This window comes from Morone saxatilis, unplaced genomic scaffold (genome assembly GCF_004916995.1).
Source record: "Morone saxatilis isolate NCDOM2014 unplaced genomic scaffold, NCSU_SB_2.0 Contig7, whole genome shotgun sequence".
NCBI lineage: Eukaryota > Metazoa > Chordata > Actinopteri > Moronidae > Morone > Morone saxatilis.
The window spans coordinates 5,865,751-5,875,559 of record NW_023340246.1 but is presented as its reverse complement, the minus strand read 5'-3'; the positions used below and the strand labels follow the sequence as shown (position 1 = coordinate 5,875,559).

Here is a 9,809-nt window from a genome sequence, read left to right as displayed (position 1 = left end):
AGTTCATTCTTGACTTTGGAAACTGCATTTGACAAAACAACCTTAATTCAAGGTTCATTTAGTAGTTCAAAAAACGTTTGTACTGGAAGTTGAACGTCAGTGAACATAATCTGGTTTACGATTCACCACAAGACAAAGAAAAAAGAAAACAGAAACCCATATAAAAATTGTGCAGTGTCAGTTGTGTGCTGCCTATGTGCGCTTCTCCTATGTCCCCACCATTTGCATGATGATCAACATTTTGCATGGAAGTGTCAGTTGGCAGTGTGTAGGCTCACTGTACACTAACTATAGTTTATCCCCACTTTTTGCTGTCTTTCTCTGGTGCTCCACGCGGGATGACACTCTTCCCTCTTTTATCTCTACGGATCCTTTCTCCTCTCCAAAAACTGTAGGTAGAAACAAAGGTACAGCAATCCCTTTTTCCCTACTGTCCCCTACTCTTATCTGTGCTGCAAAAGCTGCGTGCGTGCGTGTGTGTGTGTGTGTGTGTGTGTGTGTTGGGTTTGCGCTTGTGCTGCCACTGGTTAATCATTCATTATGTGTGTTCATTAGATGTCTGCATAGGCTGTGCAGTGAGAGAGAGAAAGCGAAAATCAGGGGACTTGATGCTTTCCAGCTAACGACACATTCACTGTTGCATGAAGGATGAGTGATTGAGGGGAGATGGAAAAAAATATGGTGTACTGGAGAAGTAATTTCACTTGATTATCACTGTTTAATATAAAATGATGAGAGTAAGCTTTATGATGGATTATTCATTGTCTTTGCAAACAGTAAATATGATTTAATACACTATTTACGTAAAGGCGTTAATGCATTTGTGTGTACATTTGTGTGTGTGTGTGTGTGTGTGTTTAATTGGATATGACAGTTCTGTGTCTGTTGGAAAGAGCTGATTGGTGCATTTGACCTGACATTTGGCTTCATTTGAATGAGGTCATGGTGGCAGTGGCCTGTATATTGCAATCGTGCAGAGAATATCCTCATTATTCATTTATCAAAGCCATGTGATACACTGGGTAGTTGTCTGAGTGCTCATCCGTGTTGTGTGTGTGTCTATGTATGCCTCCTTTTATCTCGATGGAGGAAAACTGAATTATGATCACCTGTTTTGATTGATATTAGTTTAATTGACTGAAATGTGCCTACAGTGAAAGTGTGTGTGAGTTCACTATTCTGAATAATAAATAGGTGACCTTTCTGTAAGCCGCCCACCCTTAGTTACTGTAGCTACACCAGTCAAACTTGCCATCCTTGCACGACACATAGAGTTGTTTGTAGTAATCTCCTTTGGAACAACATATCCTTTCATACAGATGTAGATAAAAGGTTTCTCATTTGTAGGCCACGATTTATTTTAGCTGGCAATGTTAGCTGCTACATTGGTTGAAAAGCTGTCTCTGGCTACGTTTTTAATGTTTCCAGCTGTCTTCTTTTAAAAAAAAGAGTCTTGTGACAGGGGTCTTAAATATACACTTGATGGCTTCATGCCACTCTGGCCCAAGAGGTAGAGTGGGTAGTCCACTTATCGGAGAGTTGTCGGTTCAATCCCCGGCTCCTCCCTTTGCATGTCGAAGTGTCCTTGGGCAAGATATTGAACCTCAAATTGCTCCCGATGCTGTATCATTAGCGTATGAGTATGTCCTTTAGTTTCCGTTTCTGGTGAGCAGTTGGCACCTTGCGTGGCAGCCGCTGCCATCAGTGTGTCAATGTGCTTTAATGTGTGAATGTGGCTTGTAGTATAAAGCACTTTGAGTGGTCGGAAGACTAGAAAGTACAGTCCATTCACCATACATGATATCATGGTAAAAGACTGAGGCTAAAGCTGCATATCCTAGGCAAAAAGTCAGCATCCTCACCAGCTGAAGACCTTTGTAGAAGACATGGAAATAAAGAAACAACATTGTTATTTTATAAGAATATAGATCTGACTTTTAATTCTGGCAGCTCAGCTTACATACTACATACTCATATATTCAAACAGAATGTTTGAAAACCCTAACCCTTTTAACTTTACAAGGGAAATGTTGTGTAGGATGAGAACAAACAGATATGTTTGACAAAAAGACTAATATCTAGGGTAATGTTGCTAGGGTGGGAAAGAGCTGCTAACATTAGCCTAAACTCAGGCCTCAGGAGTTAGCCAGACATGCTTATGTTCGAGCAGACACTTTATTTAATCCATCCCTTACCTTTTTTTTGTTTGGTTTTGTAAATGCTAATGAAATGACACCACCCTCCAACCTCTTTAGATTTTGTGGTATGTTTCTTACAACAGCCTCATGCACACCACTTCTTCATGTAAAGAAATCCAAAGCTTGACAGGCCTGCCTATTTACAGTTACTAAGCTTTGATTGGTGCAATTGCTGTTCTGGGGAAGGGCTCATCAAACGCTCAGTTGTGGCAATCTTGATTGACATCAACTGAAGGGCAAGTCTGTATTTTCTGAAAAATGATGTGTGTGAGTTGCCTGTGTTCTGTACTCTGAACAATTGGCTCTGTATCAGCCCCTCCCCTGTACTCTCCCTGTGGATGGGGTAAAACCAAAAGCAGAATTCCCTCACACTTGCATCCCATCAGCATATTAGGTAGCAGTGGGCCGATTATTGTGTAGTGAGGCGTTCCACAGTGGTTTAGTTTTTAGCATTGTTGCATAACAGATCAAGAAAGACGCAGGTTTGATGCACAACTCTGATCTTTTCTCCTTGGAATTTCCTCTGGGTGTTAGTTTACTCCAACTGTCCAAGGACATGCAAATTAGATGGACTGGGGACACCTATGGGGAATTACTCACAGGTGTTAAGTGTGAATGATTGTCTCTATATCTATTTTAATCCTGCAGTGATCTCTGGGTAGGCTCTATTCTCTTGTGTCCCTGCAAAGGAATAACTGTGTTAGGGAAATAAATGAATAACGGTATCGTGGCAATGTAATCAAAAGAAATTGCACAGTAATCATTAGAAATATAAAATGAGATGATTTTAAAACACACAGACATGTAACCGAGGCAATATTCAGGTTACATAACTTTATTACATGGCTTTTTATTGAGAAATACCAGGATCATGATGTTTAAAATGAGAAAGTGCCTTGCAGCAGGTCCCTGTGCTATTAGATTCATGTCTCTGCAGATGTGTGCATGTACTGTAAATGGCACAGTGGTCAGAGGGCACAGTAAGTGGGAGGCTGGGGAGAATAGACCCGAGAGGAGTGACTAGAGACAGTGTGGGGGGGGGGCTGAAGGCAAAAGAGGGAGGGATAGGAAAAGGATAGAGTGCTGCAGATGAAGGGGCCAGGGGAGCGCGTCAGTGTGGCGAGGCCACATATTTCTAATGAAAAATATAGAGCACCTTGTCATCCCTGTACTCCAATCTGGGGCTGAGCCATCCATCGAGAAAGTTTTAGGCCTTTGCAATCAGCGAGGCCCCGATTGTTCTTGGCTCAGAGATGCAACTATTTTTGATGCATAACTTTGATGATACTGTATAGCAAACTTTTTTATAATCCATGGCAATGGACCAGAAACTGTGCTCCAGTTAGCAACATTGCTCCAGTTATCAACATGCTGCACTTCAACCTGCAGATATGTACAGTTTATTAGACTACACCAAGGACATACAGTATCTATTTTCAGATTGTAGTGGTTGGAAGGGCCTGTTTTTTTTCTAAATACAATAATAAAGTTAATGTTTGGTTACAATGTTTTAAAAAAATGAATGATTTCATTCAATGAATTTGACCTTATCTATGTATGAGCAAAGAATAATACAACAGCAGATAGGACAGTCTATGAAATAGATGTAGCGAGCCCATGAACCAATTAAAGGCCATTCCGTATGAAAACAGTCAGAGCCATCAGCTGTTGCCTGTATCACATCCAGATGTGGTATGCTAGTGTTGATCACATTCCAGGTGTTGTGTGGTTAACGTATTTACACCTCAAAGTAAAATATTGAAAGAGAGATGATTTACTGCGGTGTGACGAACTCTATGCAAAGACAAAAGGTTGACAGTGTGCCCTTGATGGTACAGTACGTGTTCTGTAGCATGGTAATTAGCATATTCCAAATGACCTTTAGCAATTCACTACACTTCTACTTTTAGTCCACCTTGTGTCTAAATCTCACAACCCACTTAATCCACTGCTAGGACCAGCTTGAAAGCGCTGATCCAAAGCAACCCTTTAGCATATTTTCGGCTAAAATTGTACAAACAAAAAACGGCAAAGACACTCGCCATGGTGTCCTGTTCATAAAGGCCCATACCGCGCTCACTGACTTGTGACATCATCATTTTTCCCCCATGTCTAATCAGTGGTGTGCTTTGAGTGGACACCTGGATGGTGTTCCTGGGCGTATGACAGTTTAGCCCAAGGTCAGAGATGAGACTCTAAGCTACAGCCTGCAGGTCTTGCTGCCAGCATTACCTAATGGCTCTCCTATGAATACAAAAACATCTATTATATGCATGACAAACGCTCAGTGTCACGGACAATTATACTTGAGTGCACACGCACAATGGTGAGAGACAAATGGAGCTATGTAAACCTAGAGTTAATTTAAAATGTTGACATGGTCCCATCAAAGTATGATGAGTATTATGATTACACATACTCTACATCCTTATGTATTGGACATTCTGGCAGGCAGCGTACGGGTTGCTTCCAATAATTGTACTCACTCCCTGTGCTGTAGTGTATCTTATTCTGTAATGAAACTGTTCTGGACTCCAGGGGTGGACAGAGAAAGAACACTGACATAGCTGCTTTGGATGAACTTGGCAATGGGGGTGAGTCCACTTCAGAGAGCGGGAGTGGGAGTAAGGGAGGGAGAGAGTGAGTGAGGAGTTCTGCCTGAGTCTAATCCCCCTGCATGAAGGCTTAGGACTGAGAACTTATTCTCCACTTCTGGAGTCACTCTCCCTAATTATCCCCTCAAAGTCCTGCTGCAAAGTTCACACAGACAAGATTTTTGCTTTCTGCCTCTGTCACACCCTCTCTGTTTCTGTCTCTCCCGCGCTCCCTTCCCCTCTCCGTTATATATATTCTCTCCCTGCCTGTCACCCCTCCTCTGACTCTGACTCCATCTCTCTCAGGCTCTCCTCCCTGCCTTTGTCCCACCCTATTCATCTTTGTCTGCCTCGGTATTCTAGTTAGCCTTTCTCACTTTATCTCTCCTCCTCCACCTCCTCCTCCTTACTCTTGTGTTTCTCCAGTTCAAAGTACTGTGGACATCATGAGCCTCCCATCACAGTCAGGCTCAAGATGGGAGTGCTGTGCTGGTGCTTACTGCCTGTCCACAGATGCTACCAGGCTTCGGTGAGATTTATGTACAGCTCTGTCCATGCTCCTCAGAGCTTTTTTGGTTAGTTTACTGGACTGTGCCAGTACTAAACCTTTTGACTTTTTAGCATTTTCCAGTGTTACACAGTAGTTTCAGGCAATAGTGATTGGTCATATATTATTTATCCCAAAGGTTATATAACAGAAAAGTTTTTTTTTTGTTGAAAGAAACATACTGCCATGCCATTTAGTTTGTTCCACTGCTAAGAGAATGCGTCACACAGCGTCACACAGCATCACTACTGTCGCAGCGTTTGATATGCCAATCCAGGGAAATAATGTGATTAAATTTCTGCTGTTCTGCAGAGAAGATGTGTGTCGAAGCTGGCCAGTGACCACTCCTTTTCTCTGACTGAGACTAATGTAACACACCTAAATCCCAGTGAGCATTACATAAAAAACAAAACACGGCCCTCTCATTAACTGTTGCTCTATAGCGCAACCAGTGGCCAAATGGTCCCCAGCATGCCTTTCATTTATTAATTCTGTCCAGGTTTACTTTTTACATGATACAATTCAATGGACTGACTCCTTGTTTATTTAGATGTCAACCAGATTAGATGAATTTCAGTAGATATAGTTTAAAGAATATTGCTGGATAAGCGAAAACCAAAAGGATATAAATGCTTTTTTTACCCTTTACACTATTGACTATTGAATTAAAATGAATTGTTGCTTAAGGGATTCGCTGCTGATGTACTGCTATTAAATAGAATAAAATAAGAAAAAAATTGTCTTACCACCACTTTCAGCATCTCCCCTCTCTAAACGTAGTCCTTACACTACTGACCCATGATTGCATGTTGCAGAATGAGGCATTTCTCCTTCCTTGTCCTTCGTAATGTATGAGATGGGCACAGGCACTGTGTGTCATCAGAGGTTTGGTTTGTTTGCATCCATGCAGTGTCACAGAGGCAAAGGAAACGGGTTTTCCTGTTGTGCCTCAGACATTGGATTAAGAGCACCAGCTGGCACTTATTGGCCTTGGCGCTCGTTGGTCGGCTGTTGATAAACGGCTATTAATGGCCAGACGCTCGCCCCGAAATTGAGTTTAACTTTGCCTCTTCTCATTACTCAGTCTGAAACTACACCACAATCTTGGAGGTGGATTTCAAAGTTGTTAAAAATTGAGGGCATTGGTCAAATTGATTTCAGCACTGACCGGCTGCTACTCAAGCAGTCAGAAAATATGAGCTGTAAATACAGACCTCCTTTCCTACACCTGTGGTTTTCCTCCCGCAGCTCATTGTTTCTGAAAGGGGTGCTGATTGGTTGGAGTAACATTTTTGCCAGAGCCTAAATTGCTCAGAATTGTGCCTGGAAAGTGGAGGCAACAAGCAATTCTGTTTGGTTCAAAGCTATGTTATTAAGGAATGAAGTAGATTTTGCATCAGTTTCATTACATTTGTTACCAGAATCTGAGAGAGGAATCGATTGTCTCCTCTCTTCTAATTTCCTTTATATGTTTTCCTCAAACTCTCTGCTTCTATCTATGTTTTGTCTCTCGGCTGTGTCACTTCCTTGTGTTCCGTTTTTTTCACACTCTTGTTCCTTTCTGTTATTTGTTTTCCATTTAGGTTACATTATTCTCTGTCATGTTATGTTCTACTCTTTCTTGTCCCCTTCCTCCGAGCCATTTCCTTCATCTGCGGTTCCCCAGACAACGAGGCAGAGGTTCACAAAACATTGTCAGCTGCACTGCACAATTCTTTCCCAGACACCAACTCTCAGATGCCAACCTGGTGATTGGTTGTTTTTTCCTCCTTCATTTTCTTTGTCACTCTCTTCTGGCCTTGCACTCTCTTTACTCCTCTCCCTCTGTTCTCTCTCTCTCTGCTGACCTCTGGGATAAACCGAGCAAAACTGATTCCCACTTTTTCACGGATCATGAGTGCGTCAGTGGTTACGCAACAGAGACGGAGAGAGAAAGAGAGGAAGGGGGGAGAGAGAGCGAGCAAGAGAGAACATGTGAATATGTAACTGACATATTTGTCCATCTTTGTTTGCACTGCTGCTTATCACCAAAAGAATATTGCTCTTGGTTAAGCCACTTCCTCAACAGAATATTTAATATGTTTGCCTGAAATATTTGTTCTATCATTATCGGCTTTGCTGCCGGGCAAACATAAAATGTGCACTGCTCATACACAGCGACAAATAGAAAATCTGTTTACACGCTTACACAAACGTACGTCTTTATAGCAACGCATAGGAATGAGAGGTGAAACATTCTCACGTCAATTCTCGACAAGTTTTTGATGACCATGCAGTGTCGCAATTAAACATGAATGCGCTCTCATTTCAAGTAAAAATGGGTTAAATATACTAAAATAAGACAGTTAAAGAATACATCTCACATTGTGGAGTAGTAGTACACTGAATGAACACATTAGGCCGAAAACTGAGGAATGCTGTGTATTGTTTGTGAAGTGCCTGAGACCTCATGAGTAGGATTTATGCAAAGAACTAGGTTAAGATGTGGCTTGAAGGGCTGTATTGTGAGAGTCTAAGTATGAGCACATGAAGGCTTAGGAATATGTGGGTGCGTGTGTGTTTGTGCGGAGTGTTTGTGTGATTGTGCAGAGGGGTGACATGTATAGATGTGATGGCTGCAGCCATGCATAGATGTTCACACCAGAGAGAAAGTAAACAAACATGGCAGCAGAATGGTGAGAAAGCACTGCTGGAGCACACTGCCTCTTTCTCTCTTCTTCTTTCTCTCTCTGTTTCACCATCTTGTTTGTTTATCTGTTACCTCTGCCAACGAGGTTATCTTTTTTTAAATTCTGATGGTCTGCCCGTTTGTTCGTCTGTTGGTCTTTTAGTTGCCCAAAATCTCAGAAACAACCAAAATGATTTTAGCCCATTATTGTAGAAACATTTTTTTTTGCGACAGGTAGACAAATTTAAGTATTGCCACAATATTGCCATTTACCTTAGCACTGTTCAACTGTAAGGCCTAGGAGCAAATTTGGTACCCCTTTTTCCGCATATATCTGTGCATATATCCACTCTGAGTAACCTTGCATTCCCTGGTGCATATGGTTTAGTTCAATATAGGGTGGAGAAAAGTAGTTCCTGTCCAAATGCAGTAATTGCGCTGGTGCTAAGGACTTCACGTGGACCGCAATCATATAGTAAAAGAAAGTTAAATCAGGCTGCCAAAAGAGCAAATTAGAGCTCACAAATTGTGTGTCAGAATGGTTTGATATTGGCATGTAATGAGGCTAGCTGGCTAATAGTATAATTGGTAGCTTGCTGTTAAATGAAGCAGTTATGTTGCTATGGTTTGTCCCTTTATGTTACTAAAGTTTGATTATGTTTTTTCTATGTTGCAACAGACTGGGCTAGCGCTTCTCGGCTTACGATTGTTCTGACTTTCTTAACTTCATTACTGAAAAGAGGGAAGGGGGCCAACTGGAGCTGCAGATGAATGTTGCCCAGATGTTTGTGCCATGTCACTGCTGTGCTTTACAAGCTTTTTGTAACTCTTCTTTCCTCCTATCTTTTTGTTCTTCTCTTTCTTTTCCATCAAACTTTCATATCTATGGAGTCTAACATTGCTTGGCAGCGCTCTTGCTTGACAGAATGGCTGCGTGTTGAAGTGCAGTGCTCTTGCATGTCTACTACTCCAACAATCTGACACACAATGACTACAAAAAGGTGCTGTCTAAGTACAAAAAAGTATTTCATCTCAGTTGGTGAAATTTTGACCTGATGAAGGCAACTTGTACTTATACAAAGCAAAACCTGAGCTAATGGAAAAAGTGGCCATGACTTCTATTAACAGAAGTAAGTGATATGAAATGTTGAAAAGGGTAAAAAGAAAGAGCCGTTCTTCAAACACCAACCCAGGGCAGACTTTTGTGAGGTGAGGATGAAAACCTTTCATGGCACACCATTTAAAGGGAATAAATATTCTAAGAGCCTTGATAATAATACATGGCTTTTCATCCCGCAAAGAACTACGAGAAAGATGTGAGGCTGATGAGGATTTGGTGGTCTTTTTTTGTGTGATCAGACAAAGAATGACAGAATGCATACTGATCATTTCATAATCTGGTCTTTTTAGGGGTTATTTCACATATTCATACAAGCCATTTCTTAAACTAAACATTCCCCAGGTCATTTGGAAGAGAGAAATGTTGAGGATGCTAAAATAGAAACATTGAGGCAATTAATATTCACCGTACAAACATCCATGCTCACGTGTTCGTACTTTAATTTCCATCAGAAAGGCTTATAATTGGATGTATCAGCAAGGAAACTCCAACAATTGTGCACAATAGAGAGAAATTATCTTCAGCTGAATTTTTTCATTTTTTATCGTGCCCTCAATTAACTGGGCAGTTCAGATGTCTAACGCAGTCATGTGACTTAAAAGAGACCCAGCATATGCGTAGTTATAACCAAAATTGAAGAGAAAGACTAACCCTAATCCCATCCACCCCCCACCACCCCCCC

The 9,809-nt window shown here is 41.4% G+C and overlaps 1 protein-coding gene across 1 annotated transcript in view; it reads left to right on the top strand.

Annotated features, from left to right (window-relative positions):
- The window catches only part of LOC118341124 (neurexin-3b), a 258,555-nt gene that overhangs the window by 8,224 nt on the left and 240,522 nt on the right, over nucleotides 1–9,809 (top strand). The window lies entirely within an intron of this gene.